This window comes from Peromyscus californicus, unplaced genomic scaffold, assembly GCF_007827085.1.
Source record: "Peromyscus californicus insignis strain IS unplaced genomic scaffold, ASM782708v3 Scaffold_9__1_contigs__length_137607984, whole genome shotgun sequence".
In the NCBI taxonomy this organism is placed as follows: Eukaryota; Metazoa; Chordata; class Mammalia; order Rodentia; family Cricetidae; genus Peromyscus; species Peromyscus californicus.
Window position 1 is genome coordinate 98,996,881 of NW_026294617.1, and position 12,425 is coordinate 99,009,305.

The window sequence follows — 12,425 nt, forward strand, 5'->3', positions numbered from 1 at the left end:
GTTCCTGGAGGCATACATATTTCTCGATGCAACCACATAATGCAATCATGGAAAATCAGAGACACTTAACACAGATTTTTCCACAGGAATCAGCATGAGTGTGAACAGCACTTTCCTAGCCTGCATTGCGTACAAACGGGCATTTTTTTCTGGACAGTGATCTTGCAACTATGCCAATGACAATGTTTCATGTTTTGAATTCTTTTCCCTCTGTTTTAGAACAATCAGGAGAATGAAAGTTATATGAACTCTAATGTTACCTTTTCACTTTTCCCAGTGGTTTCCTAGTGTGCTTTTTCTCAGTGGTTCTTAACCCAAGAGAACTCCAGGCCCCACCCCCACTGTTCTCTGCCCTGCGGCCATTTGGCAACGTGGGTGCATTTCTGAGTGTTACAGAGAAATATTGTTATTTTCTGGGTATGGCTATTGCTTAGCACCCTACAGTGCACAGGAGAATCCCCAGAAATGAAGAACCAAGTCCCACATGTCAACAGTGTCAGGGTTGAGAAACCCTGTCGAGCTTACTCAAAATTAACAACATAGTCAGATGTCTGGCTGGCCTGGCTTAAGATTTTTGTGGGCACTGGTTTTTGTTTGTTTTGTTTTGTTTTGTTTCTCTGTTCTGCAATGTGCCAGAAGAGGGTGCTGGAAGATTCCATTTGAAGCCTTAACAAAGACGCTGTGAAGGTTTGGTTTCATGTCTTGCACTAAATCATCCACAAGATGGTGCCAAAGAATTCCTTTTGAACACATAAACGAGCCGCTCCGTCTCAGTTTCTTTAAAGGATACTAAAAATACTGCAGCTACCACGTTTAGCACGAACAGTTCATAAGGTCAACTGTAAACACTTTGGTTGAAACATAGATCAAATAATTTTTCTCTCTTTGACAGCTAATCGTGAGAAGGTATTAGAGAGAAAAAGTTTCTGCTTTTATTAACTCAGTAAAGACAGAACAAAAGGGCCATCGAGATGGCTTGGTGGGGAGGGTCAGTACCTTGTGACCCTGACAACCTTGTGACCCTGACAACCTACATGGTAGGAGCAGAGAATCAACTCCCACAAGTCACCCTCTGATGTCCACACGTGTCCTGTAGCACAGATGTGTCCCTCCCCACCACACACACGGGATAAATAAATGTAAGAATCTTTTCAAAGGCTGGAACGTACATGATGAAAACGACAGGACACTGGTGGAGAGTCAGCAGTCCCACCTCGCGGGGGAAAATTGGCATCTGTTTCGTTTTGGCTTTTTTTCCTCTGGCGACAGGGTTTCTCTGTAACCACCCTGGCTGTCCTAGAACAGGGTGTAGGCCGGGCTTGCCTCTGCCTCTGGAGTGCTGGGATTCAAGGCACAAGCCGAGCCACCAAACCCAGCAAGTTGGCATCTGAGTTCAAGAGACCTTGTTTTGGGGGGGTGACTGCGAAGAAATCTGTCTTTACTGGGTATGGCTTCTTTTTCATTACACCTGAGCCGTGGAGAGGTCACACAGGAGCAAAGCAATGAGGTTTCCTTCAAACCCTGGACTGCACTCAAAGGACTGCTCGCAGCAGGGTTTTTACATAATAAATTAAAAATAGGTGACTTGGATCAGCAAACCTCTCACCATCCTATTGTCTCCTACCCAGAGGCTAACCCTGTGAGGCAGAGGGAGGAGCTGAGGAGCCCGCATGCCCGCAAGAACACTCCCTCCAACCTCCCCTCAGAGAACACTCGGGCCCCTTGGAGAGCCACTCAAAGCGTGGTGTGTGCATAGCTTTTGAGATGATGAAACCAGGTATGGGGGGGGGGAGGCGCTCATGACTTCATCCAGTTATTTGGAAAAAAACAATTGAGAGTTCAGGCCTAGAATGAGCAGTATAGGGAGACCTTGTGTCAGACACATTATCACACAACACACACACACAGCAGGGGGAAGAACAACAGAGAAGCAAAGGATTCACGGTCTTTCAGGTGTCCTCCTATGTCCATTCAAATAGTAAGAATTCCTCAGAATTCTCTTCTACCTGAACTCTCACAGCTGTTGTTATATACTTATTTATCTATTAATATTTATCTCTCTATTGAAACAGGATCTCATATAGCTTGAATGGCCTTGCGCTCACTGTGTAGCCGAGGATGACCTTGAACTTCTGATCCTCCTGCCTCCACCTTTTGGGAGTTTTGGGATTACAGGTATAAGCCACCACGACGAGTTTCGGCCAAGCTGGGGATCCCACCCAGGGCTTTATGCATGCTAGGCAAGCACTCTACCAAGCGATCCACACCCCGAGCCTCCACATCTGTATTTATGTAAAGAAGAAGTTTAGGGATGAATTGTGGGGCGTTTACCCACCACCCCCACAGTTCCCCAGAGCTTTCTTGAGTGCGAGCAGCAGGAAATATTAGAAGGATTTATTGCGGAGAATCTTGCGGAGATAAACAGATAGAAAATAAAGGATAGCCTCGAGAGGGCCTGGAACCTATTCCAACGGCCCGACTGTCTCTGCCCCAGGGTTTTTATAGAGACACCAAGGGGTGGAGCAAAAGACCTCCTCCCCCTGCACAGCCAAGTGCAGACCATCTCAGACACCTGCACTCAGACCCGTGGTCCTAATCGTCCTCTGTGCGGACCTGCTGGGTAAAGCCACTAGGAACCCAAGAACGGGCTCCCACAATGAATTTGAAGTTAGAAAGAGCCCTGAAGTCTAGAACCAAAGCATCCTGGTTTTGTAGCATCCAAATTTGCTAAGAAGTCTAGGGGGAAGAGGGAGAGAAGGAAGGCATAAGGAGGGACGAGGAGGGACGGGACACCTGTGATTCTCAAGGAACTCTACAAGTTGGCTGCTTTTACCTTGATTTGACAGATAGGTAAACTGAGAACTTGAGAAGTTAAAATGTTTTCAAGATCACCCAACTAGCAGAAAGAGAAACAAGGAATCAACTAGATAGTTAAGAAACGCCAAGTGTGAGGAATCTTTTTTTTTTTTTTAAGATTTATTTATTTATTATGTATACAGTGTTCTGCCTACATGCATGCTTGCAGGCCAGAAGAGGGTGCCAAATCTCATTTCAGATGGTTGTGAGCCACCATGTGGTTGCTGGGAATTGAACTCAGGACCTCTGGAAGAACAGCCAGTGCTCTTAACCTCGGAGCCATCTCTCCAGCCCCCATGAGGAATCTTAATCAAAGCTGGCAACTAACCATCCATAACGTTAACTAGTTACACTGCATAACGTTCGTCAGAGGACCGACCACGTTGCATGCAGGGTAAGGACTCCCGTGGTTTGGGCTGGCAGTGATCCCAGAAGGTACACATGGGACTTGTGTTTTTTCTGGGGAAGGGGCTTCTCACTCTCCTCGGGAAAGTGGTCCTGGGATGCTGCCAGTTTCCAGACTCGTGTGGAAGCTGTGCTTCCAGGCTTGGGACCACGGCCCATCCAGTGAAAACTGCCAGGCTTCCTCCAAGGTGGTAGTTTTCCCCTTCCTGTTTATTGATAGGCCATAAAATGAAAAGTGCTTGTAAACAACTTGAGTGCATGAACAATCTAATTAAAATAATTAAGGTAATGACTTGTGGGGGAAAAAAAGCAGTAAAACTAATTATTATAGAGTAGCTGTGTGGGAGGGTAAGAATTGCTGACATTCTTTAGGTCCAAGCAGCTCGGAAGGCATAGATGATTTAACAGATCTCCTCTGAGGTTACGGTTCCCCTCCTCCCCAACCCTGATTGAACCTTTTTTCTCATCTTGAGTTTTAATTTCCTTCTTGGCAGCACTCATAAGGCGGTGACCCTCTGATGGTTCTCAGTCCAGAGTGTTCCTTCTAATAAAGCACTCAGCTTCCTTCTGTTCGGATCCAGAGAGCTGTGTATGTTTGGAATGGGGGGGATGGCTGGAGAGATGGCTCAGATCAAACAGAGGACCTGGGTTCGATTCCCAGCGCCCACATGGTGGCTCACAACCGTCTATATCTCCAGTTCCAGGGCTTGTGACACCCTCTCCTGGCCTCAACATACGTGGAGGCAAAACACGAACATAATTTAAAAAAATAGTAGTTAAAAAAATTAAACTTTAAGGAAGCTGTAGACCTTCCAGTGCACCGGTGTGAAGGGCGCATGGCCTCTCTGCAAAGGTCTCCACTGTGGTTCTAACTGGTATTGGTCCAGCCCTTGCTTACTGAGCCCTTTCAGTTCAGGGAAAACGAAGGCTGTGATTGCTTGGGCTGCAGGCTGAAACCTTGTTTTGTTCTAGAGCTTTACCTGGTTCCATTCACAGCTTCCATTTTTTTTTATTCTCTGCCTGGGGGCTCCAGAGAATATGCCCTCTGCTAAGTATCTGGAGGCAGAATAATGTTAGCTCAGGCCTGCCTGGTGCCTAGTTCCAGGAACAGGTCTACTAGGTGTCGTGCCCATAGGAGAGGAGTCCTCCATGAAGCTTCCTATTGTTTACCTTGGCCTGGGATGTTTATCTAAAATGGGCAAGTACTGCCCTGCAGGGGGAGGGCCGGAAACCTTATAGGCAGCCATGAAGGGACATGGGGTGAACCCTAGTTCAAATGTAGAACAGAGCAGATGGATATCAGGAGATACAGAGGGTGGAACATTCCAGAAAGGAATTTCAAAATGAAGGCCATGGACAGTAAATCTGTGTGGAGCCAGATGCCCTTAGTAAACAGATACTTGACAGCTCTTGCATTAACCGTCACATGCCAAGCTTTCACAACTGCCTTCATGGTCCATTCTAGAATCACTTCAACATCTCATTAAGTAACTGGTCCAGGGCACAGGGAGAGCGACCAGACAGTAAAGTGCTTGCCATGCAGTTAAGAGGCCCTGGACTTGGATTCCCAGAACCCACCATAAGAAGTTGGGCGAGGTGATTTGTACCCCTAATCCCAGTGCTGAAGAGGCAAGGCAAGCAGGACCCTGGACCTGCATTGGTGAGCTCCAGATTCAGGGAGAGACCCTGCCTCAACAAAAAACAAGTCCAGAGTGACTGAGGAAGGTACTTCTTGGTCTGCATGCACACTACACACTTGAGTGCACACACACAAATACATCTCCCCACCACCACACAGTAAAATATAATAAACAACTGCTCCATCTGATAGCTTGATGTAATGGGACATCAGAAAGGTAGTTGAAAATACATACCCAAATTTCTTTTGCTTAGGAAAAAAAAATCACTCCAGTTGACCCTTCTAGTTACGTAAGTACACTCTGGTAGAGGATGAGGGTAAAAACAAATTCTATCACAACCTAGCCAATCGCTTAAAACCAGGTGCGTGCCTGTGCTTAAAAGCTCATCCAGCCATTCTGAACTGCTTGCTGGCTGGCTTTGTGGGGGGTCCCCAACAACAGTCCCTGTTCACTTCCTCGCCATCTGGCAGGGCACCTCTTTTTCTTGCTTCCTCCCTTCCTTGGACCGCCAGCTTTCAGTTCCTGTTGCTTTTCTCATACACGATAATTTAGCTTTGGAAGTTTCCTCTTTCGTATCAAAGGTCTCTTCCTAACAAAGAAATGTCCTATTTGGGAACACGTTGACTTCCATCTTTAACAGTAATATTTCCAGGCCTATTTTACAAAATTTTCTGTGCCATTTGTATGGATCTGTAGAATCTTAATTCTAAAATCAAAATTGGTTCCGGAAAGGTGTAAATTGACAGAGTCACTGAAGCGAGGGAGGGAATGGGTTGGTTGAAAAAGCTCTTTCTGCCACAGACTAGAGAAGCCTTGACAACACAGTGCAAGAAGGGCCTTAGCCTTGGAAAAGAGGGAGGGGGCTCTGTGCTCTCAGAAACAGGCGAGGATCGCCAGTTAAGCAGGAATGGGATATGTTTGGAGTTGGGGGAAATCCATCCAAGTTGGGAAATGACAGCAAAATTGATCTTCCTACTATCAATCAGAGTGGGGCTGTGGTCCTTGGAGAGTACAAAGGATTTGAAAAGGCAGCAAGAAATCAATCAGCAATTACTCCAAGGAAATCAGGAGGGTGTACATTCTTAAGTCATTCCTTCTTTTCCTCTTGACCATCTCCTCTTTCCCCTTACTGAGGATCAAACCCAGGGCTTCCTGCAGGCCAGGCGAGTGCTCAGGCCCTGCACGACATCCCTACAGAAGGCTGTATTCTTCCTCCGGAAACTGAAAGTTCTCACACACACATTGTCTCATGAGCTCTTAGAACAGTTCTTAAGTAGTGCTATTGAAGTTCTGATTCTGAGATGAGGAAATCAAAGCACAGACAAATTTTAAGAAAGACAATTCATTTTCCTCTGGGTTAAGCTTCAAACCCAGCTGGTCACGTGCCTAACCCATTCTCAAAACTGTCCTTCCTATTATTTCTTATTACACCTGTCTTCTCTCTACCCCTGGTTTCTAGGTCTGACTCCAGGCCTTCCCAGTTCTTCTTCCTGTATCTGAAATGCTGTTTGACAGAGCTGGGGAAACAGTCTGCAAGGGGCTTCCCCTGGTAAACTTAAGGAGCTGAGTTCCATCTCCAGAACTCATTTAATGGCACACACTTGTAATCTTGGCACTAGGGAAGCATGGACAGGTAGATCCATGGAACTCGGTGGCCAGACAGCTTAGTCTACTTAAGGAACAACACCCAAGGTTACCTTCTGGCCTCTACCTTCATACTTTCTCGGGTGTGCTTGTGCACACACACACACACACACACACACACACACACACACACACACACAGAGTCTTTTGCACAGGGAACTGTTTGTTATCTTCAAGGATTTTCTTGTGCACCTTCCTGTGATGACTTCTTAAAGAGGGAGAATTTCTTGTTTGTGCATGCTGAGTATACGCATGTATGGAGCTACTGTTACCTCACTTGCTTTTGCTCCCCCCCCCCCCAAGACATACTTTCTCTTTGTAGCCCTTCTCGCTGTCCTGGAACTTGCTCTGTAGACCAGGCTGGCCTCAAACTCAGAGCTTGTCTCTGCCTCACCCCCACACCCCGCTACTCCGACACCTCCAGGCACTGGGACTAAAGGCATGCACCTCCACACCCAGCAACTGTTTTCTGACTGTTATCCTGTGAGTACCTTTGTGTCTACGTTGATGTGTGCTCCTTAAGAATGATCTCCTTTCAAGGAGTGGGCAATACAATCTGCTCCCAATTCTTCCTTATCTGAGGAACCAAGATGTTAGTTAACAAATAGCCTCTGTAGACTATGATAATGATGCTGATAAATAATTGTCAATAAATGCCTGTGGTAGAAATTCTATTATACCAGCCAAAGTCTAAAATATTTTATGAAGATTTTTAATCAAAAGGACACTTTTCCTAAAATTGGATTGTTGTGTCTAGTGAATGCAACGCATGCATTTCTATGTGTTCTGTAATCTCATCTATGTAAAGTTTAGCTTGCTCTCTCTCTCTCTCTCTCTCTCTCTCTCTCTCTCTCTCTCTCTCTCTCTCTCTCTCTCTCTCATTGCTCCTGAGTGACAAGGGGAAGGCTAGCCATTTTCTGCTTTTTTATTTTTATTTTTGGTCAGTTCCTTGCAACTGACCAGATTTACTTCGTCCTGCTTTCCCTGAGTTTCTCTGTCTTTCCAAAGAGCCCTCCAGGCATGCACAAGCGGCAGCATTATTAAGTCTAAGCATTTTCCCCCACTAAGGACTTGGACATCTTAAGTCGTCTTATTTTATTTGAGGGGCAATCCTAATGGCCCTTAATTTATCACTGTTAGTATACCGTTACCCTTTAGACACATTTACTTGCCCACACCCCTAAGAAGGAAAAGAGGCTAAAATACATTAAAATAAAACCTCATTTAACTGGTCAAGTTCTCAGTGCCCCCCCCCCCCCCCCCCCCCCCCCAGGCACACCGTCACCTTAAGGCATTCCAAGAATCTCTTTGGTTCTCTCTCTCGAAGGCCCTTCTTCCATCACTGTCGGCTTTAGATTGTCTGGCCCACTTTTACACCCTCTTGCTATTGTTCCAAACACAGAGCCTCTCCCCTTTCTTCTTTTTTTTTAAAGTGTGCTAGTTTTAGAAATTGGAGGCGTCGGTTTTTCCCAGGGTACCTTTAACTCATTCTCTGTGTGTGATGCTTCTTTGTTTCTTCGTTTGGGGCAGTCAATGCGTTTCCCGGACACAGAGGATTTTTAAGAATCCTGAAATTGCCTTATTATCCCACTTTGTCCCCTAAATCAGCCCTTTGTAGTGGTATCTGGTCTTCTAATCCTATTTAGCATCTTCATTCTGCTTTGTGATCTTCCCCACTCCTACACCCCTCCCACCCCCGCCACATTTTGAGTGACTGAGCTGCCAGTGATGTGACTTTGTCTCTCTCCATGCTTTTAGCATCTTGGTTGATTAAACCCTGGAGCTTCTTATGTTTCTTCTGATTAGTTATCAAATTGAAATATATATATATACCAACTAAAATTTCTTGTTGGGTTCAATCTTTTTCTGCAAGCCAAAAATCACATAGGGTAAACACTTTGGTTTTAAGAGTAATCGAAGTCTTATTTTTATAAGACAACCCCATTTCCCCCTCCCACCCACCCCCAACCCCATCATTATGTTTGGTTATAGAATGTGCTATGGTCTCAAATAATCTTGATACTCATCAGAAGGACTTTCAAATACCTTTACAGTTTTCTTTTTAAAAATTATCTTGTTTTCCTAATACTATCATCTAATGCAAATACGTGTGCTTCTCAAATAAGTTGATAGAAATATTTTTCCAGCCAATCCAACCTTAGATGTGTGTTTTCCTGGCACAGCAGGGAGAGGGTACAGTTGTTTTGGGGTTTTGTTTGGTTGGTTTTTTTTTTTTTACAATAACTGTGCAGACCTTCTTATCTGGTATTTATAACAGTCATGGAACATTTCAAAGAACCCCATAAATAAAGGTATCTACTTCAGAATGCGACTTTGGGATATAAAGGGGTTAAATTATGAGCTCCAGCAATCCAAACACTAAGGCTCTGACAGAACCCAGGAAAAGCAAGCATTTCTCAGTGACTTCTAGAGACTCCTCTGGGCTTGGAGCAAGACAGGCGCCTTTTGTTGTGGGCTAGTTTCCTCTGATTGTCATTCATTCTGTATTCCTTCCTGATCCTCTGTCATGGCTAATTGGTTTTTTTTTTTTCCCCACATGGCAGCAGGCTTTTAATTTCCTCCCGTTGGGGCCACATCACCCGAGGTCTACATTTCCTCAGCAATTTCTGACACAGCAGATTGGCTTCATCTCTGCTCTTCCTTAGTTTACCGATCACCAAAATGAGAGTGCTATTTCTCCTGTGTTTCCCAAGGCGGCTGCACCCAAACCCAGGCATTCTGGGATAATCTTGGCAATAAAGAACTACGGATAGCCTGGGTTCGGGACATCCAGTTAGACCCACTGGTAAGGGGAGAAGCTGCAAGGATACACCACACCACATCTTCCCAAACAGCCCTTTGCTTCAGTTTTATCTTTTATATATGAAATGAAAATTATATATATATACAAATGAAAATTCTAATTTACTCTATGTAGTGCTTTCATCCACAAGAGCAATTTTCCAAGTGACAAAAAAAAAAAAAAAAGATGCTCTTTTCCTACTGTCCTAGAGCTGGTGTGTCTGTGTGTGTCTGTGTGTCTGTGTGTGTGACCTAAGAACACATCATGATGCACAGACTCACCAACTGCCTCTGCCTTGGATTGAGAAGAAAGAGAAGCTTCATCTCTGCAGCCACAGCCTTGAAAGACAAACAAAAAACAACCACTTCCATTTATTAGACCGGAGGGAAGGATTTTATATTAGACGTGGAACATTAGGCAATGAACCCAGAGAGTAAAGAGAGGCGTGGGTGTGGTGTGGCACGAATCCACTGTTGATATTTGGTGTCCCCCGTCGGGTGCCCCTCCCCCACGCCCCTCCCCCCTGTTTAATTGTTGCGGCTTTCCCCTTTCAGTGTAGGGTACTGGGCCTGGAGTGTCTTCTCGCCCAAGTGGAGTGGCGGCTTTTGTTTTAAGCCCAAGGCTCTGATTACACCTGACAGAACTGAGACGGGACTCTGGCACAGCCTAGCCGAGCCTTATCTTCTCTCACCAGCCACTCACTGCAGGAATGTCACTGACGGGGTCACTTTGATTTCCCTTTGTACGCTGCTTAGCATGGCAACAAAAAACAAAACCGAAAAGTTATTTTCCCCTTCAAATTAGCTCCAAGGTGACTTCTCCTTCCCATGGTTATGTTTTGTTTTTGTTTTTGTTTTTAAATATAGGTCACCACCGAAAGATTTCTTCTAGAGGCTAATCTTAATGTTCCTGCCCAGAGTCTCAGAGTTCACAAATAATAGCATCTAATAACAATCTGCCTAAGAAAACGATTCACATAACCTGGGCCATGGCCGTGATTTTGTGGTATTTGGACTCAGGTCTACAAAAATATTTGTACAACGGATGGTGAATTGTCCGGTGCATTCATCCCAAACAAGTTTTAAACATTCACACACATAAAACACCATAGGGGGAGAAAAACCATCACTGTTTTTTTCCCATTGGTGCCGCCTGAGTAATGCTTTAGCAACACCTAGAACAATTAAGACCGTTGGGTAACCACTGTAAGGCACAGTCAGGTATAAAAACTTCAAAAAGTAGTGCTGAAAATATTTTCTCCCCCTGAATAGCGCATGCCTTAAGCACAACTCACTTTAAAGACTCACTGACTAACTGCACGTAGTTTCTAAAAACCAAAGTCACGGACGGGGAGTTCGTTCCCGCCAGCCTGCCTCTGCTGCTACATCATCACCTGCTGCCAGCTGCCGGGAGCTAACACTGGGGAGATAGATCAGTTATAGTAAAGTGTTTGCTACATAGGCCTGAAGACCCAAATCCGATCTCCAAAAGCCATGGTAAATAGCAGGGTATGGTGCAGACACACTTGCTATCCCAGTCCTAAGGACGAAGAGACAGCCATTTTCCTGGGGTCTGCTGACCAGCAGCTTAGCCTAATGAGAAAGTTCCAGACTAATGAGAGATCCTGTCTCAGTGAGCAAGGTGGGTGAGAAGTGACACCCAAGGTTGACCTCTGGCTTTCACATGCGTGCATGCACGGAAAAGCATCTTGGCGATGACATTGTCTGGACTGAGAGGGAGCCCAGTTACGTACTGAGTCCACAGCCTACTGCTCCAGCCATATATCCAAAATAGCTTCTCTGCAGGTTGACTTCAGGGTTGTGGTGCTGTTTGCTTTCATGGTGGAGACTAGAACCCGGGGTCTTGGGCATGTTAAACCCCGAAACCACTCAGTCATCGGCAAGCCCTTGATTTTGGTTTCAACGGTCAGTTCTCAGCTCTCTGCCTTATAGGATGGGGAGGCATGCAAAGGCAAAGACAGAACAGAGTGATAGCAGACTGAATTTGTGTTCGACCCTGGGGGAATGTACTCGACGCTGGTGGGAGGGCCATTAGTCACGCCACATGCTGCTCTGCAGGCCCCGGGTGCCCGTTTATTGTCCTATGAGAGCAAAGGAGGACCGTTTTCTGAAGAGAATCAAGCCCTTGCCCATGGGTACACTTTAATCTCCATCTTTCCAAGGATGGGTCCAGGCAGGTGCCTGGCTTGTTTGGATCCTTGGTTTTTACAAGTGGATACCAAGCTCTTCTGTGCAGCCCTGTGTCTAATCAGTACTTCGGAGTTTCGACATGCGGCTGCCAAAAAACCCATCCCTGACATTGCTGATGCTCACTCTTATGTAAGATGTAAGCTTGATGGGCGATATGACATTTAGAGTGGAATGTGGTTCTGCATTTTTTTAACCATACATTTATTTACTCTGTGTGTGTGTGTGTGTGTGTGTGTGTGTGTGTGTGTGTGTGTGTGCATGCTTTTAGAAGTCAGAAGAAAGACAGCTTGTGGGAATTGGTTCTCTCCTACCGCATGAGTTCCAGGAATCAAACTCAGGTCCCCAGGCTTGGCAGCAAGCACCACTGAGCCGTCTCACTGGCCCCAGACACTCAATCCTTTCAGGTATTTTAAATCTTATCCCGGAGCTGCTCAGATAACTGAAAGACAGCACATTTGAGGCGCATCGTTTCGTCCCTTAGAGGAACTTAGATGTGGAGGGGTTTGGCTTGACAATCAGTGCTACCTTGAGGCCCCTTGATGGACACATAGCAAACAGCTAGTGGGAACTCAGTGACTCTACATGCTATCCTGGACACTAGTGACACACAACAGCAAATGCCCATTCAGAGCAAACCAGTTCCTTCTGGTCAGGAGGTTGAATTCCTCAGCCTGACATTTCAGGTGGGTCGATTGATCACCTGCCATGGGACCACCCCTCAGGAAAGCAGGCCCACCCCTAAGAAGACAGGCTCACTATGAGCTGTGCTAAGGATAGAGGAGGAATACTTGCCCCTTTAGTGAGCTGTTGTGCCTTTCCTTCCCAGAATCCCCACGCCTTAGTACAGTCCATGTGAGGGGCCAGGAG